This window comes from Chlorocebus sabaeus, chromosome 21 (genome assembly GCF_047675955.1).
Source record: "Chlorocebus sabaeus isolate Y175 chromosome 21, mChlSab1.0.hap1, whole genome shotgun sequence".
NCBI classification, from domain to species: Eukaryota; Metazoa; Chordata; class Mammalia; order Primates; family Cercopithecidae; genus Chlorocebus; species Chlorocebus sabaeus.
Genome location: NC_132924.1, coordinates 51,288,855 through 51,301,622, shown reverse-complemented (window position 1 = coordinate 51,301,622; position 12,768 = coordinate 51,288,855).

The window sequence follows — 12,768 nt, the reverse complement described above, 5'->3', positions numbered from 1 at the left end:
CAGGCATCCACGACCACACCCGGCTAATATTTGTATTTTTAGTAGAGATGGGGTTGGTTTCACCATGTTGGCCAGTCTAGAACTCCTGACCTCAGGTGATCCACCTGCCTGAACCTACCAAAGTGCTGGGATTATAGGCATGAGCCACTGTGTCCAGCCTATTTTTATTATATCAAGATTTATAAGATTTTTTTATCTTTTATTGAAATTTTTTCCAGTTATATGTGGTCTGTATTTAAATGGATTCAATAGTCACGACCAATCATTACAAATGTGGAATGTGCCACTTCCACATTTCTGAGTTCATTATTTAGATGTATCTCTCGGTTAGTTAAATTTCAGTTTATTCATTTATTCTGGAATAATTTCGGGCTTTTATATCCCCTGAATCCTTCCATGTTTGAGAATGCCTTTCTGTTGCCTTATTAATTCCAAAATAAATACTTAGCTGAACATAAAGGACACTCTTTGATCACAGTTTCTCTTTAGAAACTGTTAGACATTCTTCCATTATCCTCTGATACTACTGTGGAGAAGACTGAAGGCAGCTATTATCAGGGAAAATTTCCTTTATACCTACTTTTTCTCACTCATTTGTTGTCATGTCTACTTCAAGAATACAATTATACTTCTTCTTGTCTGTCCTTTATAACTGTTTCTATACTTGCTTTGCTATGTTGCTTTTTTCCCTTCTTTTTTTATGACTATCTTTCCTGTATGTCAAGTTGCATTTAAGCTACTCTATTTTTCTGTTTCTAGCATATTTGTGAAATCTGTAACAGAGTTTGATGTTGTGTACTCATGCTATTTCTCTTGTTCTTCAATCTCACTTTCCTTCTCATTCTACTGTTCAACAGTTTTTTTAACAGAATTTATATTTGTGTCTTTGAGAATTTTGTTTCTTGAGTTTTCTTATAGATTGAGTTATTTGCCCTTTGATTGTAATGTCTCTCTTTTTTCAATTTTTGTGATAGTGTGTTTGCATATTCTCCCTATATCAATGCTATGATCAATATGACTGCAGTTCCTCCTAAGAAAGATAAAATCTATCTCCTATCTCTTAACTTCATTCAAGCCTTGTGACTTTTTTAGCCAAAGAAATATGATGTATTTGTCCAAAGACTACCCTCAAGAAACCCTGTACACATCTTTCAGCCATGGACCCAACTGTGAATACTGAAATAGCCTTGTGACCCAGCTCCAGCTCTGCTCTACCACCAGTCCAGAGTCATTCCTTCCTGTACAGGGTCCTGATGACAGCCCCTGGGTACAGGCCTGCTAATGCTAACCTCAGGCCCAACTAAGGATCCTGAAGTGGTCCTGTGGCCCATCTCACCCTACTCTTAATCCTGCCCATCTCAAGACCCAGCAATGCCCATCTGTGTCCCTGGTAGCACACTCACCTACCTCCTCTTGGCTGTGGACCCTGAGGTCAGTCCATTAATTGACTGTGGACTGGCCTTGAAGTGTCCCTGAGACTCTATTCCAGCCCTAGTCTGCAGCAGTTCAGGAGCAGTCCTTCCTTCCCAGGGAACCTGTGGGACACATACCTGTCCAAGCCCCCAGTGTGAGGCCTGCTGACTTAGGTCCCGATTGAAGACCCTGAAGCAGCCATGTAACCTGGCTCCAGCCCCACCCTACCATGGTCCCAAAAGCAGACTTGTTCCCCTGGGAATCTAGTGGCAACCATGTCCAGTAACAAGTCTTCCAGCTTCTGACTCACCTATGGCCAGAAACAGCTACATGATCTGGCATCAGCCCCAATTGACTGTGATCACAGAGGTAGTCCCATGAATGCAGGGATCTACCAGGAGAAAGTCTTTACCTGCTAAAACTAGTCTGTAAAGACAGGAAGAGGTATTTGCCCCTTCAGACATATAGAATCAACACAATAAACCTATGCATATACAGTCAACCAATCTTCAACAAAGGCACCAAAAGTGCAGAATGGGGAAGGAATAATCTCTTCAATAAATAATACTGGGGAAACTGGATACCCACATGCAAAAGAATGAAATTGAACACTTATCTTACATCAAACACAAAAATCAACTCAAAATAGATTAAATACTTAAATGTAAGACCTGAAACCATAAAACAGCGGAAAGAAAAGAGGGGAAAATATCCTTAACATTGGTCTCGGCAATGATTTTTTGGATAGGAGACTAAAAGCACAGACAACAAAAGCAAAAACAAACAAGTGAAACTACAGTCATGTGTAGCTTAAAGATGGGGTTACATTCTGAGAAATGCATTTTTGGGTGATTTGTTCATTGTACAAACATCATAAAATATACTTACACAAACCTAGATGGTATAGGCTCTATACACCTAGGCTAGATGGTATGGCCTATTGCCCCTAGACCATGAACCTCCGCGGAATGTGACTGTACTGAATACCGTAGGCAATTGTAACACAATGGTATTTATGCACCTAAGCCTATCTAAACACAGAAAAGCTACAGTAAAAACATTGTATAAAAGATTAAAAATGGCATACCTGTATAGGGAAGCTCCATTATAATCTTATGGGACCACTATACTGTGTATATTCATCATTGACCAAAACATCATTATGTCACACATGCCTGCACATCAAACAAAAGTTTCTGCACAGCAAAGGAAATAATCAACAAAAATGAAAAGGCAGCCTACAAAATGGGAGAAAACATTTCAAACCACATACATAAGGGGCTAAAAGGGAAATATTTAAGGAACGCATATAACTCAATAGCAAAAATAAATAAATAACACAATTTTTCAAATGGAAAAAGGACTTGAATCAACATTTGTCCAAAAAAAAAGGCACATATATGAGCAACCAGGATGTGAAAAGATGATAAACATCACTAATCATAAGGGAAAAGTTAATCAAAACTACAATGAGATATGACTTTGCACTTTTTAGGATGACTATTATAGAAAAAAAAAAAGCAATAACAAAAGTTGGTGAGGACGTGAAGGAAGGAAACCTATGTACCTTGTTGGTGAGAATGCGAACTGGTACAACCACTATGGAAAACATTATAGAGGTTCCTCAAAAGATCAAAAACAGAACTATTATGTTATCCAGCAAACCCACTCTGGGTATACTCCTTCCAAAGGAAATGAAATTAGTATATCAAAGAGATACCTACACCTCCATGTTTCCTGCAGCATTATTCACAATAGCCAAAATATGTAAACAATCTAAGTGCCTGCTGATGAATGGATAAAGAAAATGTATTGTATATATACAATGGAATATTATTCAGCCTAAAAAAAAGAAAATTCTGCCATTTTCAACAACTTGGGTGGATCTGAAAGACACTACCTTAAGTGAAATAAGCTAGGCACAGAAAGGCAAATATTGCATACTCTCACTTATATATGATTCTAAAAAATTTGAACTCACAGAAACAGAGAGTGGAAGAGTGGTTACCAGAACAGGCGCTATGGGAAGACGTTGGTCAAAAGGTACTAACTTTCAGTCATAGGGTGAATAAGTTCCAGAGACCTGATGTACAGCATGACAACCATAGTTAATAATAATATATTGTATACTAAAAATTTCCTAAGAGAGTAGATTTTAAGTGTTTTTACCACACACACACAAAAAGGTAACTACAATATTAGGTAATATGTTAATTAGTTATATTGTGATAATCATTTCAAAACATGTGTATCGAAATCTCACATTGAATGCTTTAAATACATACAATTGTTATTTGTCAGTCATACTTCAAAAAAGCTATAAAGAAAAAAGAAACTTTGTGCACTTCTGCCTCCTCTCTTGAACTCTGTCCAGCCCTAACATGAACAACCATGGGCTAGACTGCTAGGGGTTGGAGACCACAAGGAGTTAATGGATAGTCCCAGTAAGTTGGCCTCCAAAGGATCTGGCAGCTGACTGCAGACTTGTGACTGGGCCCAGCTGAAACCAGAATTGCCTAGCTGAGCACTGATCAATTGCAAACCTGCAGGACTGTGAATTAAATAAATACTCATTATTTTGAAACACTGAATCATGGTAGTTTGTTTTCCAACAAGATATAAGTGATCTAGTCTCCATGCCTTTCTTTTCATCCTGCTGAGACTTAACATTGGCATCTTTATTCAGAATGCCTACTTTCTTTAATAATATCAATATGAGTGAATTCTCTTGTATCCTCTCTTCATTGATTTTTTTTCTATGACCCATCTTTCTTCACACTTCAGTAGGAGTGCTGGCTGCTACTTCTCGTCTATTTTGCCAAAGCCTAGAGGCATGGAGATGAAGTAGCATTTAGTTGAGAGGGCATTTAGCATTTGCTGGGTTTCTGAACTTGTTTCTTTCATCTGAGATGCCATAAATACTCACACCAAGGCCCACTTACATAGTAAGGGTCTTCTCTCACTCTCATGGGCTTCAGTTCATTCTCCAAGATTCTGAAGGGTCTCTAAGACCTTTCAGCCCCACTAATGAATATGTTTTCAGTGGTAGAAAAGGATGTCTACTTTCAAATGTTTGGGGTTTTTGGTTTTTTACTTTCAAGAGTTTTTCACCAGTCTGCCTACTCACCTTAAACACTACTTCTCTCCAAATTGGGTCATTAGTAAAATTTTTTGGAATTTCATTATGTGTGCTTTATTCCATCATATGAAAAGCAGGTCTCAGGGACTAGGGGATAGGTTCTGCCTCACCAGAATATTCTTTATCTTTCCTCATCTGCCATTTTTTGAGGTTTATGTCTTGATGTTATACCTCTTTTCCTTAATTTTTGCCTGCTTGTAATTTAGAGGTTATTTTTCCTTACCAGTTTTGATTCATTTTTTATGTATAAGGGATTTTGCTATATTTTATCCATAAGTTGGTCATATATGTATCACATTACACAAGGTTATGCACAATAACGTCACATTTCTCTATTATTCTCTAAAGAAGTAAACCCCAGAAGTATAAAACACTTCATATGTCTGAAAAGGTAAATGTCACTTCAATTGTGTAGTTACTTCTGCCCTAAAGATTGTTACCAATTGCAAGATGATTGAAAAGACTTGTGATTTCTAACTAGGTGACTGATAACACTTAAAACAGTGTTCACTGTTGGAGAGGTCTAAAATTCACACGAAATTAGGGTGAACTGCTCTAGGAAGCCTGCTTGAGGTATAAGGGATTCTTAAGCCTACCTGGGTCTTTTTTTCTTTTTTCTCCTAGCCAGAACCCTTCATGATGAATAACATGTTCTCTGAGGCCTAACGCTTCCTGAGATTCCTTTGTCCTCCTGCTTAAAAAGACTTTATGTTGGAGAATCCCACACATTCTGCCTTTTTTTCCTCTCAAAGCAGGGATTCTGGAGACACTCACTTTCAGCTAGATGGCTTTGTATTTGCAGCTTATTTTGTGGTTAAGAATACAGTAAATTAGTGACCTCCTTTCCCCTATCTATGTAGTTTATTTAATTTAGCCTTTTAATATAAAACTGGTGTGAACTAGGAGACAGTAGAGAAGGGTTAAAGAGTCCTGCCAGGCACCCGCAAGTTAGAATCTCCAAATGCTTGTGAAACTTTATAAATGATGAGGAGAAAGACTTCAAATGGAACCCTGAAGAGAAGCATCAAAAGCTTCCTCTTTTTTTTGTCTCACTTTCTATGATTTTTGACTATTATGTTTTATAGGTTTCTACAATAAAGGAATTAAATTGGGAAGAATTTTGGGAAACTAGTATAATATAGACATGAAAAACTACATAAATTATCTGTGAGGTTTTCCTTTTTAACAGACCTGAGTTGTCACTTGGCCTGTTCCTGTGTTGTCTCAGTTGCATAGTGCAAAAATTACTTTTAGGATCTTAGAGAAGCTTTTCTAAAAACATGATAGGGTAAGGTTAAGATTCAGAGGTTTAAACCCTGTATTAGTCTGTTCTCACATTGCTATAAAGAAATACCTGAGACAAGGTAATTTATAAAGAAAAGAGGTTTAATTGGCTCACAGTTCTACAGAATGTACAGGAAGCGTGATGCCACCATCTGCTTGGTTTCTGGAGGGGGTCTCAGGAAACTTTCATGGTGGAAGGTAAAGGGGGAACAGGCAAGTTACAATGGCCAGAACAGAAGCAAGAGGGAAAGTGGGGAGGTGCTACACACTTTTAAAGGACCAGATCTCATGAGAATTCACTCACTATCACAAAGACAGTACCACAGGGGACAGTGCTAAATGATTCATGAGAAATCTACCCCCATGATCCAGTCACCTCCCCCCAGGTCCCACCTCCAACATTGAGGCTTACATTTCAATATGAGACTTGAGCATGAACACACATCCAAACTATATAATACCCTAATTCATACATTATTTCTAAAAATTGATTTCAATGTTTACTGTAACAATAATGATCATACTAAGAAACAAATATATTACCATTATAATAATTGAAAAGAGGAAAAATATTAATATAAAATCATCAGTGAAAGAATTTTCCAATTATTCTTCTTTCTTGTTCAATATATTACTTATCTGCAAAAGTAGTTGTAAGAAAACATCAGTTGGTTTTGTATACTCAGGCTTTATAACCTTTTGATTTGCTACAGGGGCTTATTTTTACTCTTTTAACATACAGTGTGGTAGAATGTAGTTTAGGATACCTCTCCTCTCCCAGCTAAGGAGTGATAGGTACGAAGCCCAAACTTGGACATCCAGCTTCTCCTCCAACAGACTCAGAATTTAAGTCTTAATTGTAATGACATAAAGACTGAAATCAGCTGGCTTTCATTATCCCAAAGGTAAAGTTATGAAACATGTTTCACCTGAGAAGAATAAAAAACTATGGCTGCCTGTGTCCGCCCAAGGGATCCTGATTTCATTGGTCTGGGTGTGGCCTGAGCATCAGGGCTTTTAAAAGTTTCCCACCTTATCGTAAAGTTCACCAAGAACTGAGGACCACTTCTCCAGTTCAAAAGAGACTCTCTATTAGTCTACTTTGATCTGTGAAGATGCCCTGTGTATTAATCAGTTCTCACACTGCTAATAAAGACATCCCTTAGACTGGGTAATTTATAAATGAAAGAGGTTTAATTGACTCACAGTTCCACTGGCTGGGGAGGCTGAACAATCATCGCAGAAGGCAAATGAGGAGAAAAGTTATGTCTTACATGGTGGCAGGCAAGAGAGCATGTGCATTATAAAACCATCAGATCTCGTGAGACATATTCACTATCATGAGAACAGCATGGGAAAGACCCACCCCTGTGATTCAATTACCTCCCTCTGGGTCCCTCCCATGACATGTGGGAATTATGGGAGCTACAAGTTAGATGAGATTTGGGTTGGAACACAGCCAAACCATGTCACCTTGCCTGGTTCATATTTTTTTCAAAGGCGGGTTCTTCAGATTATTCTTTAATATTGTGAAATACTCTATTTTATTCCAATAAATATTGCCTACATTAGTCAAAGTCAGTTTCTGTTACTTGCAACCAAAGAGACTTAATTTTTACAGTGGTGAAAATGGAGCAAAAAATGTTAACTTTTAAAGAAATGTCCTCCCATTAACTCTTCCATCCTTCTCAACTGAAATGCTCCTCTTCCATTCACAGGACCACAATGAATGGCTGAGCAGAGTACTGACTGCCCAGAACCCTTAGCCAACGAGGGAGTGGAGACTATAATTCAGCCTACACTCTTCTTGTTAAACGATGTAATATCGCATGCGACTGATTTGCCCAGAGGAAGACACACTTAAAAAAAAAAAAAAAAAAAAAAAATTATCACATCTGTAATCCCAGCACTTTGGGAGGCCAAGGCATGTAGATCACCTGAGGTCAGGAGTTCAAGACCAGCCTGGCTAAATGGTGAAACCCTGTCTCTACTAAAAATACAAAAATTAACTGGGTGTGGTCGTGTGCCCCTATAGTCCCAGCTACTTGGGAGGCTGAGGTAGGAAAATCGCTTGAGTCTGGGAGGCAGAGGATGCAGTGAGCCAAGATCACACTGCTTGCTGCACTCCAGCCTGGAAGACAGAGGAAGACTCCATCTCCAAAATAATAATAATAATAATAATAAATATATATATAAATATATATATATACACACACACACACACAAAGACACCATCTTTTTTTTAAGACTTAAGCCCATAGAATTATTATGCTAAAAAATGGGTGTCTTTTTCTAAATTGGGCAAATAAAACATATGGATAGTTGTTCTGACTGTTCACTTTCTAACGCGATAAATCATTTATTTCTTCTTTAAACTTCAACACTTAGAATATTTTATCTATCTAAAGACCTTTGTCTCTCATTTTCAAGATCTACCTCACGACTACTTTTTCTCAGATCACTCTGAATAGGTAATAAGAAGATAACATTTTATATTACTCATGTATTTCAAGACTCGATTATTAAACATTTCCAATGTTTTTCTCAGTGTCTGTAGAGGATTTCAATTCATGTGAGGAAGAAAAGTGTTTCTTCTGATCATAATACCAAAGGTTGTGGAATCAAACAGTAAAGAGGTTGACCAGGCGTGGTGGCTCAGGCCTGTAATCCCAGCACTTCGGGAGGCTGAGGCAGGCAGATCACCTGAGGTCAGAAGTTCGAGACCATCCTGGCCAACATGGCAAAACCCCGTCTCTACTAAAAATACAAAAATTAGCTGGGTGCGGTGATGCATGCCTACAATCCCAGCTACTCAGGAAGCTGAGGCAGGAGGATCACTTGAATCCAGGAGGCAGAGGTTGCAGTGAGCCGAGACTGCACCATTGCAGTCCAGCCTGGGTGACAGAGAAAGACTCTGTCAAGGAAGGAAGGAGGGAAGGAGGGAAGGAAGGAAGGAAGGAAGGAAGGAAGGAAGGAAGGAAGGAAGGAAGGAAGGAAGGAAGGAAGGAAGGAAGGAGGGAGGGAGGGAGGGAGGGAGGGAGGGAAGGAAGGAAGGAAGGAAGGAAGGAAGGAAGGAAGGAAGGAAGGAAGGAAGGAAGGAAGGAAAGAAAGAAGGGAGGGAGGGAGGGAGGAAGAGAAGTAAAGAGGTCAAAAATCATAACATCTATCTACTGACTGAAAGTGATGTTGGCATGTTGGGTGTTTCTTTTGCCCCATCCCAAGTAAAATGATCAATAAAGAAAAATAAGGTATTGATTTAGTTGTCTAAAAATACTCTCCACTGAATTCATTTCTTCAAAGAAATACATATATAGTAAAACTAAAAATTTTTGCTTTCAAATGATTTGGCATGATTGGGCAATTTTAACATATTTAACCTATTAGAAGCTGTTTCTCACAGAAAATTCCTAAGCTGCCTCAAAATGAAAACAAAAGATTCTCAATCATAATATTATTGCCCACTCAGCCATGATCCAGGAGGTGCGACTTTTCTTAAGTATTTCAGAGATTGATGATTTATCAGCTTCACCTGCATTGGATTTATATCATTGGTACACAGGATTTGTTTGTCACTTCTACATGAAAGCGATTTTCCTTTTACAGTTAAGCAAGGCCAACTAAGGTTTTCTTTTAGTTTGGTTTATTTGGTTTGATTATACTTTATTAATCTCTCAGTATAAAACTTTAACAGATTATACTCATTTTTAAAGACAGCTGTAGATTACTAAACAATTAGAAAAAATTTTCCCACACACAAAACCATCCAATGGTGCACACTATTTAAGACTGGCATGAAATGAAAAGTCTAGTCCCTTCAGTTTAATGTTAATTAAGTCTTGGCCAGAGCTCATAGACATCTGAGAGAACGATCACTTAAAGGAGTAGAAGGAGTAGTCTTTATATAAAATGTACTAGAGATATAAGGTGAAAATAACTGAAATCATGGATTTCAGCCTCAGACTAGCCCTGCAATTTTATGAAATACCATGGAGGAGTTAGTAAAATACTATGTTGAATTAGAAGGAGAATTGTGATTGTTAATAAAATGACATTCAAAATACATTGTTTAAATAGCTATAACAAAATCATTGCCTCTGGAGCTATGGACTAGTGAGCCCTGATTCAAGTTCATAAAATTTCCAGTGAAGTCTCATCCAAGGGAGTTTAATTCCTATCAGAGACCAATTGAAGAGGTGTTTCATTTTGTTTTGTTTTGTTTCGTTTTTATAGGGCTTGTATTACTCTGTTCTTGCACTGCTATAAAGAATTACCTGAGACTGGGTAGTTTATAAAGGATAGAGGTTTAATTGGCTCATGATTCTGCAGGCTCTACGGGAAGCATAGCTGGATAGGCCTCAGGAAACTTACAATCATGGTGGAAAGTGAAGAAGCAGGCATATCTTACATGGCTTGAGCAGGAGGAAGCGGGGGGTGGGAGGTGCCACACACTTTTAAACAACAAAATCTCATGAGCACTCACTCACTATCATGAGAGCAGCACTGAGGGGGAAATCTGCCCCCATGATCCAATCACCTCCCACCAGGCCCAACCTCTAACATTGGGGATTGCAGTTTGACATGAGATTTAGGCAGGAACACAGACTCCAACTATATCAAGACTGGTAGGATACTAGCTATGATCAGTGAGAAGAAATAAAAAATACCTCACAAAATAAACAATTCCTCACTCATGGTCTAAAATTGCTTACTTTCAAAAAATGAAAGATGCTGGTGAAGTTGCAAAGAGAATGCTTAAACACTGTTGGTGGGAATGTAAATTAGTTTAGCCATTGTAGAAAGCAGTGTGGTGATTTCTCAAAGAACTTAAAATAAGCCTGGCACGGTGGCTTACACCTGTAATCCCAGCACTTTGGGAGGCCGAGGGGGGCAGATCATGAGGTCAGGAGATCGAGACCATTCCTGGCCAACATGGTGAAACCCCGTCTCTACTAAAAATCAAAAATTAGCTGGGCATGGTGGCACACGCCTATAATCCCAGCTATTCGGGACACTGAGGCAGGAGAATCGCTTGAACCAGGGAGTTGGAGGTTGCAGTGAGCCAAGATCACGCCACTGCACTCCAGTCTGGTGACAGAGTGAGACTCCATCTCAAGAAAAAAAAAACGAAAACAAAACAAAAAAAACCTTAAAACAGAATTACCATTTAATTCAGCAATTCCATTATTGGGTATAAACCCAAATAAATATAAATCATTCTGCCATAAAGACACATGCATACATATTTTCTTTGCAGCACTTTCACAAGAGCAAAGAGATAGAATCAACTTAAATGCCCATCAAAACCAGATTAGATCAAGAAAATGTGGGAACAGATCTCAAGATGGCCAAATAGGAACAACTCTGGTCTGCAGCTCCCAGTGAGACCAACACAGAAGGTGAGTTATTTCTGCATTTCCAACTAAGGTACCTGGTTCATCTCATTGGGACTGGTTAGGCAGTGGGTGCAGCCCACAGAGGGCGAGCAGAAGCAGAGTGGGGCGTTGCCTTACCCAGGAAGTGCAAAGGGTTGGGGAACTCCCTCCCCTAGCCAAGGGAAGCCGTGAGGGACTGTGCCTTGAGGGACGGTGCTATCTGGCCCAGATACTACGCTTTCACCATGGTCTTTGCAACCCACACACCGGGAGATTTCCTTGGGTACCTACACCACCAGGGCCTTGGATTTCAAACACAAAACTGCACAGCCGTTTGGGCAGACACCAAGTTAGCTCAGAAGTTTTTTTCCTACCTCAATCGCACATGGAATGCCAGTGAGACAGAACAATTCACTCCCATGGAAAGGGAACTGAAGCCAGGGAGCCTAGTACTATTACTAAGCAGATCCTACCCACACAGAGCTCAACAAGCTAAGATCCACTGGCTTGAAATTCTCGCTGCCAGCATAGCAGTCTGAAGTCAATCTAGGATGCTCAAGCTTGGTGAGGGATGTCTGCCATTACTGAGGCATGAATAGGCAGATTTCCCCTCACAGTGTAAACAAAGCTGCTGGGAAGTTTGGATTGGATGCAGAACCCACCACAGTGTGGCAAAGCCGCTGTAGCCTGACTGCCTTTCTAGATTCCTCCTCTCAGGACAGGACATCTCTGAAAGAAAGGTGCAGTCCCAGTCAGGGTCTTATAGATAAAACTCCCATCTTCCTGAGGCAGAGCACCTGAGAGAAGGGGCAGCTATGGGTACAGCTTCAGCAGACTTAAACAATCGTGCCTGCCTGCTCTGAAGAGAACAGTGGATCTCCCAGCACAGTGCTAGAGCTCTGCTAAGGATCAGACTGCCTCCTCAAGTGGATCCCTGACCCCTGTGCCTCCTGACTGGAAGATATCTCCCAGCAGGGATAGACAGACACCTCATACAGGAGAGCTCTGGCTGGCATCTGGTGGGTGCCCCTCTGAGATAAAGATTCCAGAGGAAGGAGCAGGCAGTAATCTTTGTTGTTCTATAGCCACCGCTGGTGATACCTAGACAAACAGGGTCTGGAGTGGATCTCCAGCAAACTCCAGCAGACCTGCAGCAGAGGGTCTGACTATTAGAAGGAAGACTAACAAACAGAAAGCAATAGCATTAACATCAACAAAAAAAAAACACCCACACAAAAACCCCATCCAAAGATCACTGACATCAAAGATCAAACGTAAATAAAACCACAAAGATGAGGAAAAACCAGTGCAAATAGGCCGAAAATTCCAAAAACCAGTATGCCTCTTCTCTTCCAAAGGATCACAACTCCTCCCCACCAAGGGAACAACACTAGATGGAGAATGAGTTTGACAAATTGACAGGTAAGTAGGCTTCAGAAGGTGGGTAATAGGGTTGAGAGCAGGGTCTCACGCCTGTAATCCCAACACTTTGGGAGGCCAAGGCAGGTGGATCACGAGGTGAAGAGATCAAGAGATCAAGACCATCCTAGCCAACATGGT